This window comes from Mauremys mutica, chromosome 11 (genome assembly GCF_020497125.1).
Source record: "Mauremys mutica isolate MM-2020 ecotype Southern chromosome 11, ASM2049712v1, whole genome shotgun sequence".
NCBI classification, from domain to species: Eukaryota; Metazoa; Chordata; order Testudines; family Geoemydidae; genus Mauremys; species Mauremys mutica.
Window position 1 is genome coordinate 72,147,617 of NC_059082.1, and position 22,633 is coordinate 72,170,249.

The 22,633-nt window shown below is 43.0% G+C and overlaps 1 long non-coding RNA gene across 1 annotated transcript; it reads left to right on the forward strand.

The window, feature by feature from the left end:
• Positions 1 to 8,624: 8,624 nt before the first annotated feature.
• LOC123344739 lies at positions 8,625 to 22,153 on the forward strand. The gene is made up of 4 exons (XR_006572642.1): positions 8,625 to 8,748; positions 10,545 to 10,652; positions 18,817 to 18,872; positions 21,970 to 22,153. It is a non-coding gene; the product is annotated as an uncharacterized LOC123344739 (long non-coding RNA).
• Positions 22,154 to 22,633: the final 480 nt, after the last annotated feature.

Genomic DNA, 22,633 nt, shown 5'->3' on the forward strand with positions numbered 1-22,633 from the left:
CGAGGGTACGTCAGCACTGCAGTTAGGAGGTGTAATTGGGGATGTCTACACATACTGCAATCTAGCTTTGATTGAACTAGCTTCCTAAAAATAGGCAGGGCAACATAGGCTACCCTCCTGAATACATACCTAGGGTCTTGTACTCAGGCCATGGCTTCACCACTACTTTTAGTGGGCAAGGTTGATCAAAGCTAGCTGGAGTATGTCTACATGCACTGTAACTGAGAGATGTGATTACAGTAAAGTGTGCTGCTGGAAATTCCATTTTTTGAATTAGATGTAAAACTTTTTCCTGACTTTGTATCCATCTCATCATACCGTTCGCAAGAGTAGTGGTCACGGTTAAATTCCAGTTGCATCATTACATTCTGCCATGCTAAATTCTACTGTTTCATTTGGTATCATCTTCAATTCTTGTTCTTAAGAGCTGTGCAGTGTTGTCAGGCCCTGTTAAACAACTGCTCTGCTGCTGCATATCCAAGCTGGAAGCGATCACTAGTGTATGTGTCCCGTCCTGTATTCCTGCAATGTAGTCGTTTGGCTTTATAAGCACCTCTGGGCAGAGACTCTATTTCTTGTCGTGTTCAACAATGTGAACATCTTTAGCACTTTGTGCAAATACATAACTTGCTTCTTAATCAGTATCAGCGGGATATCTCTATTAAATCCAGCATTAGGAAATCAGATGTCATAGCAAACTCAGCCTCTTTTTTCCAACCATCTGATTTCTGTGTTCTTAAATGTGATGTGGACATATAGATATAATTTTTTAGAGGTGACATTAGCTGTGGCTTTTAGAATTGGTGAGTTCTAATGGCCAGGCCTCACTCACTGGCTGCTGTTTTTTAAAAAACGTTTTTAAAGATATGAGTTTTATCCAGAGTCACCAAACTGTTATCAGAATTCCACCTTGATCAATCAATCATGGCTAACCCTCATTCCAGCCACAGTGAGCCATTACTTCACACATTATATTAAGGAAGGCCTCTCAGTCTGTTATCTGGAAAGGACAGAGACCTCTGCAGGCTCTTCGTTTCTCTTGATGTGAACGCATTAATTATTGCCTCCATCCATTCCCCAGTGTTGTTATTTTTGAGACATTGGCATTAAAGAATTAAATCCGCTTATTCAGCAAGAGTTCTGATCAGTAGCAGTTCAAAAAGCCACTTTGGAATGGGTTAGACATGTGCTCGAGCATCGTATGCAGCAATACACAGCTGCATAGAGCTTTTAATTGAGGTCCGGCTGTGTCATGAGTGTGGTAAGCCTCTGTCAGTGTATATAATAATAACTTCCCCCTGCTTACGGTAATAAGCATAGCCATTATCACATAAAGACGGGGTTGAAAATGATGGATGCTGCATTAAAATGATGTAAATTGTGTGGGTGTATTACTTTAAAGATAATTCTTTAAAATATCTTGTATAATGAATGTTACATTGTTTCATTTTCTCAGCTCAAGCAGGAGTGGAGAGAGAATTGTCTGCCTTCAAGTGGTTCAGGCAAAGGACAGGCAGTCAGAACTCCTGGATTCTATCTCTGGCTCTATCTGTGGATTTTCTTTGATTTGTGGTAAGTGATTTAATCCCATCGGATTTCCCCATCTGTAAATAGAGGTGTTAGTTAGCTAACATGGTGTTGTGACACTGTAAAATGCTTTGAGATCCTCAGGTGAAAGGCACTACAGTCTTACTAGTCTTAATAGTTCAGCTCGCTCTGTTGCTCTTGCTCTGGAGATACATCACTGTTGTTTTTAGTCTTTTAGCCTTCTAGGGTGGACACTGACAGTTCTTGTCATTAAGAGCAATCTTTCTGGGGGGAGTGCTCACTGCAGATGAAGAGATGTGGCCTCGCTCTTTCTGCACTCGTCCGTGTCTCTCTGGGGGCATATTCCGTGGTGGTTTGTGCTGAGATGCTCTACGATTTCCCACCCTATTATTTATGTCAATGAAAGAACACGTCTGGCCCTTCAGGGGAAGGGCATTGGAGGGCTACCAGCACTTCAGTGATTTTTTTTCCTGCATTCTCACTGCAAAGTAGGTGGGTTACAGCCCGAATTAAAGTGGAGTCCAGGCTCTAAACAATACCCCCAACCATGTAAGCTAGCCAAGGCTTAAAGCATCTCCAAATCCCAGTCAGAGGCTTTTCTGTGTGGATCGTAGTGCTAAAACCCAGGTAAGAACTGCAGTGAAGACATTCCCTCAGGGTTTCTTTCACAGAAGAGTTAACTCGAGTTATTACTTGAGTGTTGCCCCTAACTTGAGTCCTGTCCACATACGCAAACCCTGTCCTCAAGTGTGGTGGTGCTTGTAACTCGAGCAGGTTTAGGGTAAAGCCTGAGAGGGGGTTTAGGGTAAAGCTCAGGTGAACACACCTTTGTCAGATGCTAACCCCACCATCCTGTGCAGACTGAGTCTTATTTTGCAGGTGGGCTGCTCTCACTTGAGGTAGGTTACCCCGAGAGGAGTTAACACGCGTGTAGCTAGCTTGAGGTAACTCTGCAGTGAAGACGTGGCCTGTCTGGATTTGAACCAGTAACCTTGCAGTAAAAGACTGAAGCCCTCTGAGCCACTCATTCCTTCACAAACAGTTTAACAGTAAGCTTGGAGAAAAGAGCTGACTAGTTTGTCGCTTAAAGGATGCTCAAAAGTGCTTCTTTAATTAATCATGTTAGACAAAATATTTGTTATTCCTGGTGCTGTGGGTCTAGCAAAATAAACTCATACATTTAATATTCAGCTTTCAAGACAGCACATCATTCATCCAGGGAAGAATATCAAAAAAAATCCAGTTTAGTTTCATGTAGCTGTTTTCATTCAGGCCAGTTTGGCAGGTGACACTTATGCTACCTGACTCATTGCAATTCTTATCTCCACATTGAATGAAATCATTAGGATGAAACGTCACTGCTCTCACAGACACAAAACTCTGTTTGTCAGATTGTCTAAGGAGATTCAGCCCAGAGAGAAATCTCAGCGTTAACGCTGATTGTGCATTTTACCAAAAATGGCAGCTTTTAAGATTTTCCTTTTCCGTTCAATACACTTGTGGATCAGTGAAACATGCTCTCTCTTTCATAGCTGTAGAAGGGGATCAGTTTTAAGTGTGAGAGCCAATTTATTAACTGTACATTTTATCACAGAAATGCATTAATAGATGCTCATGTGAAGAAAATCATTTTTAGATGATTGCTCAGTCTTACTGCTGGGTTACGAAGTGTCTGTTCCTGTAACCCTTTGTATTCATCACAGCACGATGGAGCCGAAGGTGCACACCAATTTTCAGACCTGCTGTTTGTAAAGTAAGAGAGAACCATAAATTACAGTATTTTGCTAGGAGCCATTCGCATATCTCATCAGTGAATGTCATAACCCTTCGTTCTGGATTGCAGTGAGACAAAGCATCAACCCATCTATTTGAAGTGAGGTTATCCTTAATTTGTCACTGTGGCGGGGCCATTGCCCTGCTCCTGAAAAAAAGGCTGGGCTGATTGGGGAAGCAGCCACAGCTGGGGCCATGCCCCAATCAGGCCACAGCTGGCCCTATAAAAGGGCTGTGAGCCAGGAGCTGAGTCAGTGTCTCTCTTGCTCTGGAGAGAGAAGGACCTGGCTGCCTGGAAGCTCAGGGTACAGGGAACGGAGCAGGGCAGGGGAGCTCCAGCCTGGTAAATCCCCAGGCTGCAGGCCTTGCTAAAAGGCCAAAACAGGTACTAGGGTTGCAGAGGCAGCTGGTCCGACCCTCCCTTGCCAACGATGAGTGGCCTTTTATAGACTGCAGTTTGCCCCAGTGAGCGGGGGCTAGATGATGACTGGCAGTAGCCACTGTGGCAAGGTGGGGATAGCGGGTTGGGGGTTCCCCTGGGTGGGGGGAGACAGACTGTGGATTACTGCTGGGGGCAGAACCCAAAGGAAAAGGGGCACCGGGGTCTGGGAGGGACAGGGGGGGCCCTAAGGCAGGCAGGACCCCGGCCTGCAGAGGGCGCTCCGGGCTGGACAAGAGCTAATTCCCAGGATAACCAGCAGGAGGCGCCGCGCTGGTGAGTTGTCACATCACTACAGTCACTTTTAAATGATATTTAAGCGAAGGAGAACATTGCATTCGCTGAAGAACACTGCAACTCTGTCAGCTCTCAGCCCTTGCATTTCCATTTGCTAATGCTGAATTTAGATTAACCGGAGCCCTACTTAGAAGGTGGCATGAAAATGGCAAGTCAATTAATTAGGAATGGAACTAAGTGAATTGTAAATGAATTCCCCATGAATTTTGGTATGCGAGAGGCAGTGAGGTCCAGTGGCCAGGGCACGTGCTTGAGGCGCTGGAGACCTGAGTTCTATTCTTGGTTCTTCTACTTGTCTGCTTATGACCTGGGGCAAGTCACATCTCCGCTGTGCTTCTCTTTCCCCTCCCATCCATTGTCTTGTCTTTTTAACCGATAAGCTCTTCCAGGCAGGGACTCTCGTACTATATTATGTACGGTGCCCAGCGCAATGGGGACCCAATCTCAAATGATGCCTCTACGCACTACTGTGTCAGCCATTGTGGGAAAGGAACCACACAAATACATGGGAAAAGTGCTATCCCTGGTATAGTCACTATAATTCTTTCCATTTTATGTCTTTAGGTGGGTTAAGGTGGCAGAATTTTCTCAACAAAGAACCACCACCCTGAGTTAATTGTTTTTGCACCCAAATCTTTCCTAGTACATCCATGCCAGCACACCTGTAGGATTTAGATAACAATTATCTCCATATTTTTCCTGAATCACTGGACAGGAACCACATATTTAGAGTGGCACAGTTCACCTCTGTACATGCCTTTAAAATATTATTGCGAAATAGCAAGGATAAATACTAACAGTCAGTGCACTAGATTATAAAGCAGGAGTGAATAAATCGGCAATAAAAGTTTGCAAATGGACCTGACATCAGTGGTGTAGCTAAAACATAATTTTGTGATCTCTCATCAAGATTTGCAATATCTGTTCCCCAATCTTTAGTAGGTGGGTGTTCATGAATCAAATACAATTTCAGTCGAGAAGCAGCATGGCAGTGGGAGGAAGCATATGAACATAAATTACGTAATTATTATTCTGTCTGCTTTTATGCATTTAATCACAAAAGAGCAGAAGACGAAGATATGAAATAAACCTTAAAGGCATCATAATCCTAAACAACAACAGAAACAAACCCACGCAGGCCCCTGCCAAACAACATTATAATATGAAATGACAAGTAAAACAGAGGGCCAGGGACATTTGTTAATTTTATTTTTGCCTCACTCATGTTCATTAGGCAATAACACAAACTGGTATAGCAGAATATTTTTGTGTATCAACATTTCCCAAAGTGCAGGGTGCACCCGTAGCTGGGCCCAAAGAGCTAACCAGGGGGGAAAGAAGGGGCAGGGACAGACCTCTCAATTGAGCTCCATCTCGGGGGCGGAGAGACAGCTGAAACCTTTCAGAATATGACCTGAGTGTAACTGGTGCAGCGATATCTGCCTGAATTTGCAGACAGCCTGAAATAATAGCTCTGAAGTGAGACTTGCCTTGTGCATTCCAACTAGGTGCTAATTCAGGTCATACTTTAAATGTCAACATTGTGAACTATTTCATTGCTTATCAAAGCATGTAGGGATGGAGAGGGAGGCTCATATTAGGGAGATCTATATGAATGTTTTCCAAAGTGTGGGGCATGCCCCCAAGGACACATAGGGGAGTGGTGGTGTGGCAGATAGGATTTAGAAGTCGTATAAAATAAGATGATTGTATCACATCGTTAATGTGCTTGGTTCCATTCTCCTGAAAGGTAGAATGGCAGCTCAGTATTATAGCATTTAGGAAACGCTGCCCTGAACCTTATAGCAGGGATGCAGAAACTTTGCCCAACTGAGTGTCCACATTGCCAGGAGAATGAGGTCTGAACTTTGATAGCATAAAATATGGTAGATCCCAGCTGCCTTTACCGTTAGTACAGAGTGGACTGCAGCAATGAGAGGTCATATCACAAGGAGCCATAGCCAGCTGGGAACTGTAGTCTATCTGGTCTGCATTCCAGAACTAAGTGTTGCCATTTTTGAGCCATGCCATATAGTTATACTATCCCTGGGATAGTCTTGCAGGTTCAATTCAGTTCAGGCTGCAATCAGATTCTGATTCCAGACACACTTCAGAACAGTTTAGCATTTCAGTCATTTTTGAGTTGTCATTAATTTCATCCCCCTCATCTATTAATGAACTTTCCCCAGGGCTTAATTTGTGCCAGGGCTTGCCTGGGTAGAGCCCTGGCACCTTTAATGGCAGTTCGTAGCCCCGGCACCTCTGGGCTTGTCATGTCAGTTGTGAAAGTAAAAAAAAAAAAAAAAAAAATCGTGAGCCCCGGCACCTCTTTCATTACAAATTAAGCACTGGCTTTTCCCACCCCTAGGTTGTTCTTTTCCCCTGAGATATTTGTAAAGAACCTGACCTTTTGCGTACCATTTGTAATGGAGGTACTGTAGGTCCTTAACTATAGCAGAGATGGTCAAAAATTAAGAGAGACACTAAGGACAACAGGATGTTTTCTTTCCTTCCTTCTCTCCTTCCTTCCTTTCTGTCGGACTTGGAGGTGTCAACTGCTAGTTCTCAGTCTGTGTCCACAGGCCTAAACAGAGACACCTGTGAATTTGTTACAGTGGCGTTCTGTCTCCTCATAGCTGTGTGAGAACATGGCTGTAAGCAGACTGTGTCCACTCAGTCCTCTGAGGGCATGTCAGCAGTTCCATATAACAGTTCTACATGGGTGGCTGGACCACACTGTAGTTTGGACTTGGTCACAATTAGCCCCATAGACTGTTTGTTTTAAAGGGGAAAACGAATGCTCTCTGGAAAGTTGATTTCAACACGAGTTGGTATACAATGTAACCCCTGATTTAATCCCTATGCTACTTGGCTATTGCTGGGAACAGGCTTTCCCCACCCCATGCCCTGATCTCACCTAAATTCTACTACAACGGACATGTGCAGTTACAGGCAAATGGCAGAGGCTTTCCATTCTCCTCCTTGGAAAGAAAGAAGGAAATTGTGGTCATGGGACACACTGAATGTCAGCAAAACTGGTTGCAGAATTCAATTCAATGGAGGGAAAAAAGATGGGATCTTGAATGTATTACTTTGACTCTGTACACATCACACACAAACACCACGTCATGCAGAAAAAATAGCAGATCCATATACTGTGTCAATGATATGCAGATTAAGGCCTGCTAAATATTATGCTGTGGCACAATATACCGGACAAAGCACTGAGAGACTGTTAAATCCTTTAATCCACAAATACACACTCAGTAAATAAAACATGGTTTTGATGGGAAACCCAATTACTTTGATTACAGCAGCTGAGGGAAATATTTTTTCTATTATTTTATGCAGGAAAAATGGGGAAAAGACTAACAAAATTGTCCTTAAAAATGCATCATCTTTATCTGCTTGGGCAGACTCATCCCTGGAGTAATCCTACTGAAGTTAGTGGGCTCGCACCATGGCTAGATTTGGTTTGTTGTCTTTCAACTTTAATCCCTGATCCATTGAGTATGAGTGACCTCCACATCCACTGTCTTGTTATTGATGATGGAGGATAGAGTCTTTCCTGACACCGTACTCTTTAACTTGGTCTCTATATTCTCCTTCGTCAGGCTTGAAGGCTACAATTCTATTCATGCAGATGTTTTTCAGGTTCTTCTTTGTTTCCATTGCCTAAATGGAGAGACCCAGAATTCAGGTTTGGCTCCAAAGAAGCATCACATTCTCCAGGAGGCAATGAGCCCCCTAAACAGAAAAACCTGTTGGTAGCTGTTAAGACAGTTGCACAATTTTACTAACGGCTGCTCTTGTCAAACACTGGATCAATCAAGGTGCTGGCTGTTTTTTATTTATAACTGTGGTTGTTCTTCTGGGAATCTAAAGCAGATCTTGGTGGGCAGTAGTACATGCTGGAGTTCCCAATGAAACACTACATGGTAACTTAAATCTGCAGTGACTACAGATGAGCAAAACCACAGTGGTGTTAAAGATAGAAAAGGGATTATATTGATCATATGAATTTACGGTAGATTAGAGATACTTATCCAAAGAAACGTTTGAGTGAGGATAGAGTGACAGAAACTTAAAAGGTTTGTTCGAAGAGCAAGAGATCTCAGTTACCCATGGCCTACAACACACTGAGTGTAGGGAACATATGAAGCAGCAAGCATGTAGAATGGGCATTGGGGCAGTTTACTTTCTATATAAAACTATGGAGAAGGGAGTAGCTTGTGACAATAGAGTCAATCCCAAATGTTACTAATGATTTGTAAGGTAGTAGTATCTGGAGTTCCTAGCCAAGACAGAGCCCCATGATGGTAGATGGTATACCTGAGTGATCCTGTGAAAAACTCTGGGGATTTGAGTGAAGGTTTAAAAGTGGAGGAGAATACAAGCAAAGTGGATATAATAATCTAGTTAAATTCATAGTTATAACTAAATTGAGACCCAAGTGGGAAAGCCTTTGACTATCAGCTGAGCAAATATTGGTAGGATTTAGGAAATGTTGGGTGTAGTTCACATTTCTGAATTCTCTTTTGATTTTTTCCTCTGTTTTATGTCTGCAGTTTGGCTCCTTCAAAACTCTTGCTCCTCCCTCAAGCTTTCACACTATTACCCCAGAGTGAGTTTCTGAAGCATCACAGCCATTTTCGATCTGCAGCAGTCCAGTCACTGGATCCTCCAAAAAGGTCAGTTGCCTGCTGCTGCATTTGAATTTCATCATAGTTTTGCAAATCCAAACCCTGGACTTTGAGATTCCCCAGCCATTTTTCCTGACCATGTCTGAATCCAGATTGAGTTCCCCGTAGGCTCAAGTGATTACCACCCCATCTGAACAGCATCTTCTCCTGACCAAAGAAAAACACGTCACATATCCAAAATCCACTTCCTTGCCTGGTCATTAGATCCTGCTGTTCCTTTTCAGAATATTTCTGGTGCCCATCTTTGCATCTGCTGGATTTGAAAGAACTTTGCCCTGAACAACTCCACTAATTCCCGGCAAAACTCCTTGGAGACTCCCAAGGAATAATTTGTGATTTGTATCAATGTCAACACCTGCATCCCTCCAGGAACAATTTCCTTGCTTACTCCATCCTTGACATCCCCTGTTGTGTCCCAGTCTATCCCAGTTGCCTGCAATGATTTTTTTAAACTTGGGGTTATGGGCATTCTTTCCACCAATTTTTTTTCCTGAACAATAATTGAAATTCATGTCAATTATGTATCGATAGACTTTATTTTGTTTGTGTGTGTATATATATTTCATTCTCATTTTATTTTGCATTATTTCTCATGTAATCTAAAAATTATATTCTAATGGTAGATCATAAGCTCTTGGGTGAAGGGACCACGAAAGCTTATGCTCAAATAAATTTGTTAGTCTCTGAGGTGCCACAAGAACTCCTGTTGTTTTTTGTCTTTTGTACTGTGCTTGTACAGCAATGAGCACAAGTCGGGGCCCTGGTCCATGATGGCTGCTCCTTGGTACTGTTGCAATAGAAATAATTATGCAAGGATGCATTTTTCTCAAAAATCACCAGGGGATATGTTTGCCATTTTAAAAAAAGAAAAGGACAGTACATTTTGGTTCAAATTGAATACTTTAAGCTGGATTTGCCACACTCCATTCTATCAATCACACTTGTCTGTGGATATGGGTAGAAGCCTATGGACTGATGAGTTGAACTGCTATCATGGGAAAACAATGCTCTCTCACTATAGTTGTCTCCCTTAGGAAATTACAGAGCTATCTCAGTATTCAGGAGTTTTAAAAAACTATCAGTGCCTGGTAAAGATGAGCAATAGCAATTCCAGGTGTTCTCAGCATTGAGTTTTGAAATTGTTTTCACCTCTAGATGCAAATGTCCCTTTCAAGGTGAGAAATGTCACACCAGAAAGGCAGAAAAGATTCCAAGCAATTACATTGCTGAATGCCTTTCTATGGATTGTTGATAACTTCTAAATAGCCTCTTTTTAATAAATAATAATAAAAAAGACAAGAGCCTTTCATAATTTATACACAGGTTGGCTGCACTGGGGGGAAAAATAAGATGTTGAATAAAACTGTAAGGCTATTTCCTGATTGTTGAAATCTATAATTGGTTTATTTATCAGCATTCAGCCAAGCTTTCCAATATAGTACCCATGCTACTAAGGCTGTCAGGTGATGCAGAATGACTTAATCTAATCTCAGTGCGTGACACACCCAGTCCCAGATTTGATCTTAAAGTGCAAAACCATCATAATAGCCAGAAGCCCAGGCACAGATTACCTCTCATTTGTTGAAGATGTGGACACACTAAACTGATGCAGGAAATAAATGCAACTTCACATTTTTTATAATCACCTATAGCTTTCTCTGCCATAGCACATAGCTTCTTGACACAGGTTTTTTTCATGTGATTGAATTGTGATAAATGCTGGGGAAACCAGGTTACTTATTCAATTGGTAGAAAACATTACACCCTTCTTTTTTTTTTTTAAGTTTTGGTGGCAGACTGGGGATTTAACCTATATGGGAAGATGATGGTTAGCTATGGGGCAGCTGTTATGATTGCGATGACAGTGATGAATAAGCATCAATATTTCAAAGGTGAGAGAGGCATTTTTCATATATTTGATGATTTTCATGCCTTGACAACTTGTTTTTTTAGCTGCCCGGAGAACATACGATGGCTGATTGAAATGTATTTATTGATTTGGATTTAGTTCAAAGACCTGCACAATGACCCTGTGATATGTATTATCTCCATTTTACACTTGAGGAGTTTGAGGCACATGAGTATATCTCCAATTATTAATTATCTCCTAGAACTGAAAGGGACCTTGAAAGGTCATCAAGTCCAGCCCCCTGCCTTCACTAGCAGGACCAAGTACTGATTTTGGTCCCAGATCCCTAAGTGGCCCCCACAAGGATTGAACTCACAACCCTGGGTTTAGCAGGCGAATGCTCAAACCACTGAGCTATTCCTCCCCCCTAAGGCACATGGATCTTAAATGATGTGTCCAAGGCTACACAATGAGTCAGTGTCAGAGATAGGCTTAGAACTCTGCAGCTCTTTATTATACAATCTCTTGAACTATCCACTAGACAGAGCATAATGCTGGGTATCAAGGAATGCAAGCTTCTAATCCCAGCTCTGCTGCTGAGTCACAATGTAGCCTTGGACAAGTCCTCTATGAGTGAAATGAGGCTTGGGATATGTCTACACTGCAATAAATGACCCAAAGCCTGGCCGTGGCTGGCCCGAGTCAGCTGGCTTGGGCTCAAGGGGCTTGGGCTGAGGGGCTATAAGATTGCAGTGTAGATGTTCAGGCTCAGGCTGGAAGCCGGGCTCTGAGACTCTGCAGAGGGAGGGTCTCAGAGTCCAGGATCCAGCCCGAGCCCAAACATCTACATTGCTATTTTTATCCCCACAGCCTGAGCCCGCGTCAGCTGATCAGGGCCCTGAGACTAGTGCCGCAGGTTTTCTATTGCGGTGTAGACGTACCCATAGAGTAAATGTGCAAGGTGTGTATGCCCCTGCCTCTCCGAGTGAACGGAGGAGGAAGATTCTGGTACATAGTGATGGGTTTTCTGCAAACGTGCCTGCAGTATTCTGATGTGAAAGAGACGAAAAAAATCACAATACATGAACATGTGAGATTGCTTCCCGGAAACCACGGTTTGCACTCACTTCGAAAAATGGCCCAGTAAGTCACGGTTTGGTAAATTCCCTTAAGTGGAAGTTGTTCCAACAATCATATTATTCAATGCTGCTTTGAGTTTTAAACAACTCTTTTTCAAAAAACGATGTAAGCCGGATTGCAGTGTTCTTGCCTTTCGTTTACCTTTGGGGAGCTAATGCATAGTGTGTCTGGAGAGACCAGAGAGCCTGCTTAGCACTCTCCCCAGTGGTGGCACCGAAAGAAAAGAGAATGTTTAAGTGGTACACAAATAGCAGAAATAAATCAGGGGGCCATTCAGTACTGAGCGTACAATATTAGGCTAAATGGTTGGAGTCAAATATTTCTGTAAGATGTGAGAGGGTGATCAGCCGCTCAGTGAAGCATAACAGGCAAAAGAACAGGAGACAAAAGGCTGAAATAAATTAGCCTGAAGGTAAAGCAAGTGAAGGAAATACATAAATGAAACCTGGGTAATTGGAGGGAGGTCCTTTGAACCGTCTGCTACTGGCTATTGTCAGAGGCATGGTGCCACACTATTATTTGTGTCTCGCACTCTGTAGTCCCAGTCCAGCACAACAGTTACTCACATGTTTAATCCCATCGTCTTCAAAAGGGCTGCACGAAGCCCGGGAGGTTGCCTGCATGTATGAGCTTGCAAGATCAGGATGTAGGTTTGTGTGTAAACTCATGCGATTGCCTCTGCGCGTTGGCTGTTTTGGGCCTGAACACCCATTCCACATACGTTCTAAGCATCCCTGGAAGTTAATGGGAGTTTGGGCCAGTCGAGCAGAGCACAATGGACTCCTTTCTGAGCATTGCGGACCCCTCATGGCAGCAGTTGTATTTCCTTTGAGGGGGTATCTCAAAGAAGAGAATGAGCCTTTCCCCTTTCTAACTCCAGGACGCAATCTGACTCCGGCCAGGGGAAGGTAACGTCTGGGAGATTTTCACACCTCTTCTTGAGCAGGGAGCTTTGGCTGGGCCTGGGAGGATTTATCCTGTCAGTCTGATTCTCTTCAGTGGGGCAGCAGGCGAGGCCTGAGCTGCTTACAGCGCCAGTTCAGACAATGCTGCCAAAGATACAGACAGACGAGCCTCATGTTCCCGGTGCGCTGTATATCAGGGCTGGGTTGAAATTCTGGTGTGATATTTACACCCGTGCTCTAGTGCCACATTGTGTGCAGTGTGAGCTGCTTTGTGCAGGGGTGGGATGCCCTGTCAAGATGCCCCTGTCTCTATCCTAGTCTGGCTGGGATATGTCATCTAATTCCCCTCCTCCTCTTTAACAGCTAACCTCCCTCCATTATATCTCCAGCTGAGCATCTTCCACCAAACGCACACTGGTCTGGACAAGCTCCATCTTCTCGCCCCATGTGGCACGGCAGAGCAGTTTGGGGAAGTGGGGGAGGGCTGGTTCACGTTACAGACAAGACTAAGTAAGAGTGGCTGTGCAGGGGGCTCCCAGTTTTCTTGAACTGGCCTTAGTTGTATTACAGACACCCAGGATTTCAGTGATGATTCTCATCTTTAGAAGTCTATGCCCTGGACAGAGCTGAAATCTCCCCTCATTACATCATATCAGAAGAGTAAATTTGTCTTGTTCTAGGCCACATTTTATGTTTGATCTTACTAAAAAGTGCCGTTTAAAAACTAACCATTTTTTTCCGAAGAAAAATTCTTCCATTCAGTTGACATCCACTTGAAATGCAGCCCCCACCTCATGCTCATCATTCCTTACCTACCAGTTATAGAGAGTCGTTTAGGCAAAACCCATTATGTATTCCTACAATGAATAGATCAACACTGTGCATCTATGAAACAGTCGATTGATATGGACATAATTAGATTTTTATCAGTTTCAGCTAGGTGCAACCATTTCATTATAACTGACCTGGATTAGTTTCTACGTGTCTCCTTCATTAAAATCTACAGCACCTGTGCTAATGGGTTTTGTTTCTATCAAGATATAATGAGGACTGGCATATCTGCATATTCTCCAAGCGAACCAAGAACAGAGACAAATACTCCATTTTATTACCATCTGACAGAGACATAATGATTGCTGAGAAACTCATTACCAATGTATTATGCAATGATTTAACTTGAAATCCTTGCCATGCTGCAGCCCAGCAGCAGCAGGCTTCTTGGAAGTGTTTGAGTTTATTTGTTTGAACAGAGAGATTAGCCCTTTCATACCAGTTCTGTGCTCAATAGAAATCCTATTTGTTGTTCTGATTAGGCATTGCCCTTGCTTTTGCAAGGTGTCTGATTGCCTGAGGGTGCATTTCATGGTGGGATCATGCAATTTATGTAGCCAGATTTCTCTGATGATTATTCACACACGTGCCCCTTGCGAGGATGTGCAAAAAGCATGGGGGTAAAAGTGATCAGAATTATTATCTTTCTTCTGTACGTTCTCTTCACCATCAAATTCTCTTCCCAACCCAGTGTGCCACTTAGCTGGCGTCTCCACTGGTGGGTGAGAGGGGCAGCATGTTCTTAACTCGGCTTAAAATAGCCATGAAGAGATGGCAACTTGCCTTTTAACTCAGGCTGTTAGCTCAAGTTCAGTGCCACGTATCAGCTTGTACTCAACCTGCTAACCCAAGTTAAAAGCCTTGTCTTCACTGCTGGTTTAACCCGAGTTAAGAACACACTTTTTTTTTTTTTTGCAGTGAAGACAAACCTGTGTTCTCCTTTCAAATCTCACCTCAGAGCCCAGAGACAGCAATTCCTTTCCGTGCAAACCATCACGACCGAAATGCAAAAAAGAGGCTTTTAGCTGATACGCTTTTTCACCAGCCCAGGAAGAGAAGCAAATGTCATGCCCAAAACTTTTAAGGCATTTGTCTCAGGGTACCATTTATTGTTCGAACACAAATACATAACTAATGTAAACAAAGCAATTCCACTGACAGCGGAGGAGGAGAGGGTATGAAGAGGACACACCCTTCCTCTCTCACTTTGGGTCCAGCTTCTGTTTCCTTATATATCCCTAACCCTTTCCAAGATGATGCTTCTCCTGGTCACAGACACCTTAATGTAGAATATTCTCATCCGTAGTGTCTATGTGTGTTGAGAGATTCTGCAGCCTGTACTCCTATCAGGTAGTATTTACTCACATGAGTAACCAACATTATGTTCAGCTGTGGGCTCCTCAGCCTGTGGGAAATGAGTTTGATGGTCTCCAGGGAGAAATGTCCACATCACGTAGACCATTTGTTATCACTAATGGCATCCAACCACTTCCAAAACTTAAATTAACATCAAGCTCCTTTCAATGCAGTTGTGACCTAGAAATGAGAGCTGTGGAAATCTCTACCAGCTCCATCTTCAAACGATGGGATGCAAATGTTTGCCGGCATTTTTCCAGGTGGGAAAATGATAATGAACAATTGATAAAATAACCAACGTGCGCCTGAAAACAAGCATGAAGCTTTTTCAGTGTTCAGTGGTTGATCATGTAAGTAATTTAGACTTATTGTGTCACAGAGTTGTAAACATAATATTTCACCTAGGAGAGCTCCTACCGGTATACCGAGCAGACTTGAGCCATATGCCACATATGTCAAAATGAGAAAAGGAGGTAAACTGCTCAATATGTAGCGTAAACAGATTGAATTCTAATTAAGATCAGATGGTCCCTACGATGAATCAAATACCCTGGAAGCCTATTACCAGTTGCCTAATCTTGGGTGTAAAGTTGCTATATAACCAGATTTCTCCAGTCGCTCACTCACAATCAGTGGAGTTTCACAGATGTGAATGAATGTTGAATTTATCTCTTAGTCTACAGTGGGTGCAAGGTTTGGGGCTAGGAAGCAAATCTATCCAGCGTACTGAACACTGTGGTTTTGAACTTGGCAGGTTCAAATGTGATGAGGTCTCAGCGTAATGGCTTTTATACTGTGATATCACTCTGGCAAAGCTTTGCTGGCACTAAGAAGAGACTCAACGGGCCAGCCAAAGAGGCTGGCATTTTGGAGATTGGCTCCCTGGAGCGTGGAAGGCAAGAAAGGGCTAGGAAGAGCTTTGTGTTGTCGGGGCCAATTCTGAGTACAGAAAAGGTCCTCACCTGGCTGCTCCACTCTTGCCGTATGCTCTCCATCCCAGGGTTCCAGGTTCTAGCAGGCACTGTAGCATTTCAGCCTAATCTAGACTGTTGTCAGAGTGCTACCGGTGTGGTGCTCTGCTCTCTCCAATGTTGATATCACTCGGCTGCGTGCGTGTGTTCCCTCTGTGTGCTGCCCCAGCTCTGCGCAGATAGCTGACACAGCAGACCCGACGAGAACCCCCAATAACCACAGAGTCCAGTAAGATGCAAAGTCACGTCGACTAGGTTTATTGCGACCTCGGACACAATGGCAGTTCCCTGTAGGTTTCTTAGCCTAACTCAGGGCATACTACGAGAAAGTGCCTCTTGGCAATGGACTCAGCTCAGTCAGTGGCGGGACTTTCCACTGCCCCCTAGGCTGGACAAAGACACCGCCCCAAGGATGCATTGTTATACACAGATACAAACAAGTTACACATCACACCTGACGTATTGAGGTGCAACCTTTCTACGTAGCACGGTACAACCCCTCTACGTATTAAGGTGCCGCCTCTCACCTTGTACATGTTGGTTCGATCAAAACAACTCTATCCATCATATTACCCTTTTGCCCCTGTCATTGGGATGGGCCAGCCTGTTCTTTATCTGTGTGGAATGTGCAAGTATGTGAATGTTCTGATATCTAGTGTTCAGTACCTTTTAGGTACGTATCTTCTTGCAGCATCAGCCCTTTCCTTGCTTCTGTGAGCAGGGCCTGCCTCTGGCTCACAGCTTAACTTTGCTTTATGTTAGCAAAGTCTTGACCACTACTTTAGTTTAGGCCTCAGGCCTAATACCAGGCCTCTGATACCAAGGTTTATATCTTAGGGCCTCCTCTTACTACATAGACTGCTTAGTGTCTGCTCTAATTGCTCTGGAAAGTGTTGGATATTGCTTTAAAAAGAGGTGTCTTGCAACTAAGTCAGTGGTGGTCTGCAGAATAAGATATTGGGAGACCCAAGCAGTGGTAGGTCAGGGAGATGGGGCCAAAAGAGCATTATTCCCTTACAAAAGGGCTTGTAGGAGAACCACTGGACTAAAAAGCTGTAACTACTGATTATTATCCCCAATAATTCTCACATATAAAAGAAACATTACGTTGATTGTGTTGACTAGAAAGAAATAAGGTCACTGCACAAAGAGGCTTTGGAGCATAGATCAGTTATTGATGTTGCAGAGGATTATGCTTTAAATAAGTCCAGGGATCATTATGGCAAAAAATATTCCACACCATTCATTTTCAGGTAAACATTCTGCTGTAACTCAGTTTAATAGGAGGAGATATCTCTCTTCAGAACCCTATACATTGCTGCACACTAACAATAGTTCTTGCTATTTATTTCTATCCCACAGAGTGATTGAAAATGGGACAGTTAATCCCAGAAGCTTTCTACACTATAATTATTAAATACAATACATAACCCCCCAAACTGAGTAGCCACATAGAATCTTATTCTGGAAACATTTTCTGTGTGTTTGATGCTTCCTTAGGGAGTAGGGGGTGGGAACGAAAACTTTTTAACATTATAAAGGAGAAAATTAAAAAAGAATGAGCATCCATGTGGTAGAAAGATGTCCAGGGAAGAGAAGTGAAAATAACTAGATGCGTTGAAAGCTATATAAACATAGGAATTGTTTGCCAGATCAAAGCAATTGTCCATCTTCTTCTTCCTGCCCCTGATAGTGGCCAATATTAGATGCTTCAGAGGAAGGAGCAAGAAACCAAACAGGATAATTATGGAATTAACGTACCCATAGAAGTTTCTTTCCGGCATCATCAGTTAGGCGGTGGTCTATGCCCTAAAGCATGAGTGCTTATTGGGGAAAAAACAAAGCAAAAACAACTTTCCTACCAAATGTGATTATGGCTGTCCTCATAATCCAGAGATATATAACCTTTTAAATGGAACCCTCTATATTCTTGGCCTCGGTGATATCTTGGGGTGATGCGTTCCACAAGTTAATTATGTTTTGGGTAAAAGTACTTCCTTTGATCAATTTTAATTTTGTTGTCTTTTAATCTAACCCTTGTTTTAGTATTACGAGTTTTTGTATCACCGTCTCCGCGACTACCTAAGTTTGGGGCATCTCTGATACAATATTCCGATAACCTGAAAAGGTGAAGGACCGTGTACACTGTGAAACATGAGCTTCATTCAGTGATGTTAATGGCTTCGGTTGGCTTTGGAACTGTGGAAAAATTTGTAATAAGCTGAAGCTGGTTTTTGGGGCCTTCAGAAGGAAAGGCAATATATCCAGTATTACTATTGTGCAATGATATGAGATTGTAATTCGGTTTATTATTATAGTGCAGGTGGGCATATGTTATGAAACATATTTCCTTTTGAGGGTAATGGATCTTTCAAAAATGCCATAAGAATTTTTCAGTGAGTTTCTACTAGTTTCTGTTGGGTTCTGCTGCTGTGTTTTAAGAATCCTAGGGACCAGCAGACAATTAGACCTTTTGCTCAGTTCCAAAACTGAGCCGCCAACCTTAAATAGCAGGAACCATCTGCAAATTTTCAATGGGAATGTCCACTAGGGAGAAGTGTACACATAAAGTGTTCCTTTTACGTACTTAAAAGACCCTATTCTGTACAACATTATAGTGTGTGTTTAAAAGATCTCTCCAGCTCTGCTTTTAGGGACCCCAAAAAATAAAATCTCTCTCCCACCGTACTTTGTTCATTTGTCAGTTTCCCTCATGTTTCTAACTGAGCTGGAAATGAAAGTAGCTTTCTGTGCTCACTCCTTTGTTTGCACACCATTATCTGTGATGTTGGTACAGCTCTGAAAAATAGCGTTTGATAGTTAATTTCTGTTGCCGAGCCATCAGACAGAGCACAAGAGTAAACAGTGTTCAGATGCATAGTGCAACATACTGTGCATAAACATTTGCTATTGCTATGCTTTCCCCCAGAGTTTTCAGTGATCAGATAATTTTAAAAAGGTATTTTTTCCCCTGTCTCCCCTCTCTTTTGTCTCCTTTGTGTAGGGGTTGTGAAAAGTGCCAGACTGAAAGAGAATTAAGTCCACCACCACACAGCACAGGTAGGGATGGTGCAAACTCCCCCTTTGCCAAAGTGCCTTACCTCTGAACTGGTCAAATCACTTCGAAAGGCCAAAGGACAGTTCAGTCTCTATGCCGATTCTGGTCCTTATCTTCTCAGCTGCCAACTGATGGCATTGATGGTGGCTGGCTTTAGTGACGTGGACATGTCTACAATTGGAAGTAAGGGGTATGTCTACACTGCAGCTGGGGTTTGTGATTGCAGCACATGTAGACGTACCCAAGTTAGTTTTGATCCAGTTAGATGAAAATACCAAAGAGGTATTTTGATCTCCAGGTTTGTGTCCACCAGATTCTAAAAAATATCAACTGTTGGCTGTCGTCAAACTGAACCTCTACAGTATTCCCTTGAAGTAGGACCCTGATTTTTCGGTTTGTTTATATTGTAAATGTGCACAGTGTTGCAAGGTCAAACATTCAAAAATCACGAATCAGGCCCCCACAAATTTGAGATTGACTTAAAAGATTTTTAAGATACATTTTTGCATGCTGGTCATACTTTTAAAGCTTATCTCCATAACTGTGAGGGCTGTAGGTTTATTTTCTTCTCTTTAAGAATGAGAGCTAAAGTTTTCATATTCACATGACTCCAAGAGCTGGCACTTTGATAAAAACACCAAATGTTCAAAATAAAATCATGAGAACTGGCCACACTACAACTGTCAAAATACAAAGCATAAATATCTCCACATTATATATTATTTTTATTATATAATATGATCATTATTCCTTTATACTTTCTGAAGGCTACCACAATATGCTAGGTGAAATACACAAGTAATGGCACTTTACACTTACACATTCACAAAACAGCAGTTTGACATTAGAAAACTGGAATATAAACAAGCAAACATTTAATTACATTTTTCTCAGCGTGAACTGCAAGATAAACTGTGTTAAATTAACTAAGCAACATGGTCAAGCCAATGTGAGAGTGAATTTATTATGTATTCCAGGGTTCTAAGAATACTAATTTGGGAACGAAATAGAGTGTTTTTCGCCTTAATACAATATGTTGTTCAACATCAAAAGACACCAGAGTGGAGATGGTAATAAAAAAAAATCCCATTTATGTGTAGCATCGCAAAGCTGTTCACTAAATTTAATGCAGCGCTTATGTCGTCATTTTCATCTCCCCTATCAATCTCCTTCAATCTTTCTCTGTCCATTGCTATTGCTAGATAAATGCCTCATCATGTCGTACTAGTTTGTTTGTATCCAAAGCTATCTCTAGCCATGATTTGTAAGGACTTATCTTCACACAAAAGTTGCAGTGTGGTTTGACTAAAATCATGTTTTAAATTGGCCTAAACTCATGCAAACTAGGACACTATTAAATCTGTTGAACCCTGGCTTGTATATTACGTTGTCAAGGAAAAGTGGTACAAGCCATGTTTAGGCAGAATAAAGAGTGTCCATGCAGAGGAATACGCTGGTTTAACTACATCACAATTAAAAACACACTCTAAAACCCCATGAAAACCCTGGTGCAATTCTGTGTCGGTCCGGTCCGAGTCCTTCAGACTGGATTGAAAAACTCAGTATTTTGACTCCCATCATATTGACTTCACAGTTTTTGACTTAGAAACTGGCCTTGATGTACAGACACCACCAGTCGGTGAAATTGTGCTTTTTTTACTTTTTGTTGGGTGCTAGACGCACTGGTGGAATGCACTCCCTCTTGTTTCAGAGGACAATTTGGTCCTTGTGCGTAAGTGATGGTGGCAGACAATAAGGATTTTGGGGTGTAATCCAAAGCACTTTTAAGTCAGTGGAAAGGCTCCCATTCACTTCAGTGGACATTGGATTGAGCCCCAAATCCTTTTCTCTGTCCTGTAGTCGTAAAGGACCCCAGACAAGCTGAAGAGGCATGTCTCCCCTGTGCAAAAAGTGAGGAAGGGAAGATGGAAAGCAGTGTCCACAATTCCTGTGTGCTGTCTAGCTCTGCTCTATGGGTTGGTGCATCTGTGATTATCTGGATCCCTGGGCCATTCTCTGCTACAAGGAGAATGCAATCACTGCTGGAGATACTGCAGAGTACGGCTGCTGCTTGGGTGGCAAGCCCCCTTGTCTGGTCTGCGCTCTTGGAGATCCCCAGACAGACTGGCCTCTTGGACTGGGAAGTGTAGTCTAAGACCGGGCCCTATGTTGTTATAGCAGTTGCCAATACTGATCCAGCTTATAGGATCAAGGTGATAGTTAGCTGTGTTCAATCTTCCACTACAAAGCCATCTCACATTTGTGTAGACCGCTGCTGCTGTGTATTTTATACACACACACGTATATATGTAAGTGTGTGTGTGTATGTGTACACACACGCGCACACACACACATTATTGTGACAAAGTTCCTCCTTTATCTTGGTAGGTCCTGCGCTTATTGGCAGATTTGCTCACCTCAGTGATCCTCCCCACAGTCTGGATCAACTCCTCCTGTGTCTGATCAGGAGTTGGGAGGTTTGGGGGGAACCCAGGCCCGCCCTCTACTCTGGGTTCCAGCCCAGGGCCCTGTGGGTTGCAGCTGTCTATAGTGCCTCCTGTAACAGCTGCATGACAGCTACAACTCCCTGGGCTACTTCCCCATGGCCTCCTCCAAACACCTTCTTTATCCTCACCACAGGACCTTCCTCCTGGTGTCTGATAATGCTTGTACTCCTCAGTCCTCCAGCAGCACACGTCTCCCTCTCAGCTCCTTGCACCTCTTGCTCCCAGCTCCTCACACGCACTTCCTCTCCTCTGGCTCCTCCTCGCCTGACTGGAGTGAGCTCCTTTTTAAACCCAGGTGCCCTGATTAGCCTGCCTTGATTGGCTGCAGGTGATCTAATCAGCCTGTCTGCCTTAATTGGTTCTAGCAGGTTCCTGATTAGTCTAGTGCAGCCCCTGCTCTGATCACTCAGGGAACAGAAAACTGCTCATCCAGTGACCTGTATATTTGCCCTCTACCAGACTCCTGTATCCCACTGGTCTGGGTCTGTCACTAATTAATATATATATAAAATTTTCTGTGAGGAAAAGTAGTTTGTATTAAGTGTGAACCCAAGGAAACACCTTTTATGATTTACTACATTTCTACTTAAAGTTTCATTTTAGCCTTGAAGAAACTCACCCCAGGATTCACCCTATGCAAGAGCCTGGAGCTTCAGAAGCAGTTTTCATTGAGTGAGCTGGTCCAGGCAGAGTTGTATTAACTCAGCGGACTTGAATATTCAGGACAAGGTGGTCTTGGCTGAACATCTGGCATTTCTGTAAGGATGCTATGAATTTCCCAATTGATACCAAGTTACCCACAAAAAAGAACAAGGAAAAAAATGTATTTCGCATTCTATTCTTTCATCTTCCAAGCGCCTAAGCAGTGGCATCAATTATCAAGTGCTTGATCCCTGCACGGAGCTGCGGTGGAAATAGTTTTGATTTTTACTGTCAGATGGACTCACTTATCTCCAACTAGGAATTAAAAAGGGTTAGAGCATTTCTGTGACGCCCAGGAAACCAGGGTGTGGGATGGGGAGGAGATTGCTGGAAGGAAAACACTCAAATCAGCTAGGGTTGGGGAGAAGGATTCTGCTGGGTTGTCATTTCAGGTACCAGCAAAGCCAGTCCCCAGAAAGGGGATGCATTTGGCCTATCAGAGTGGGGCTCAATCCTTAGCCCTGGGATGGGTCACTTCGCTGCTGCAGAGAAATCTGTGGGAAGAGTAAACATGGTGTAGCCAGTTCTGCACCCCAGCTCTCACTGCATATGGT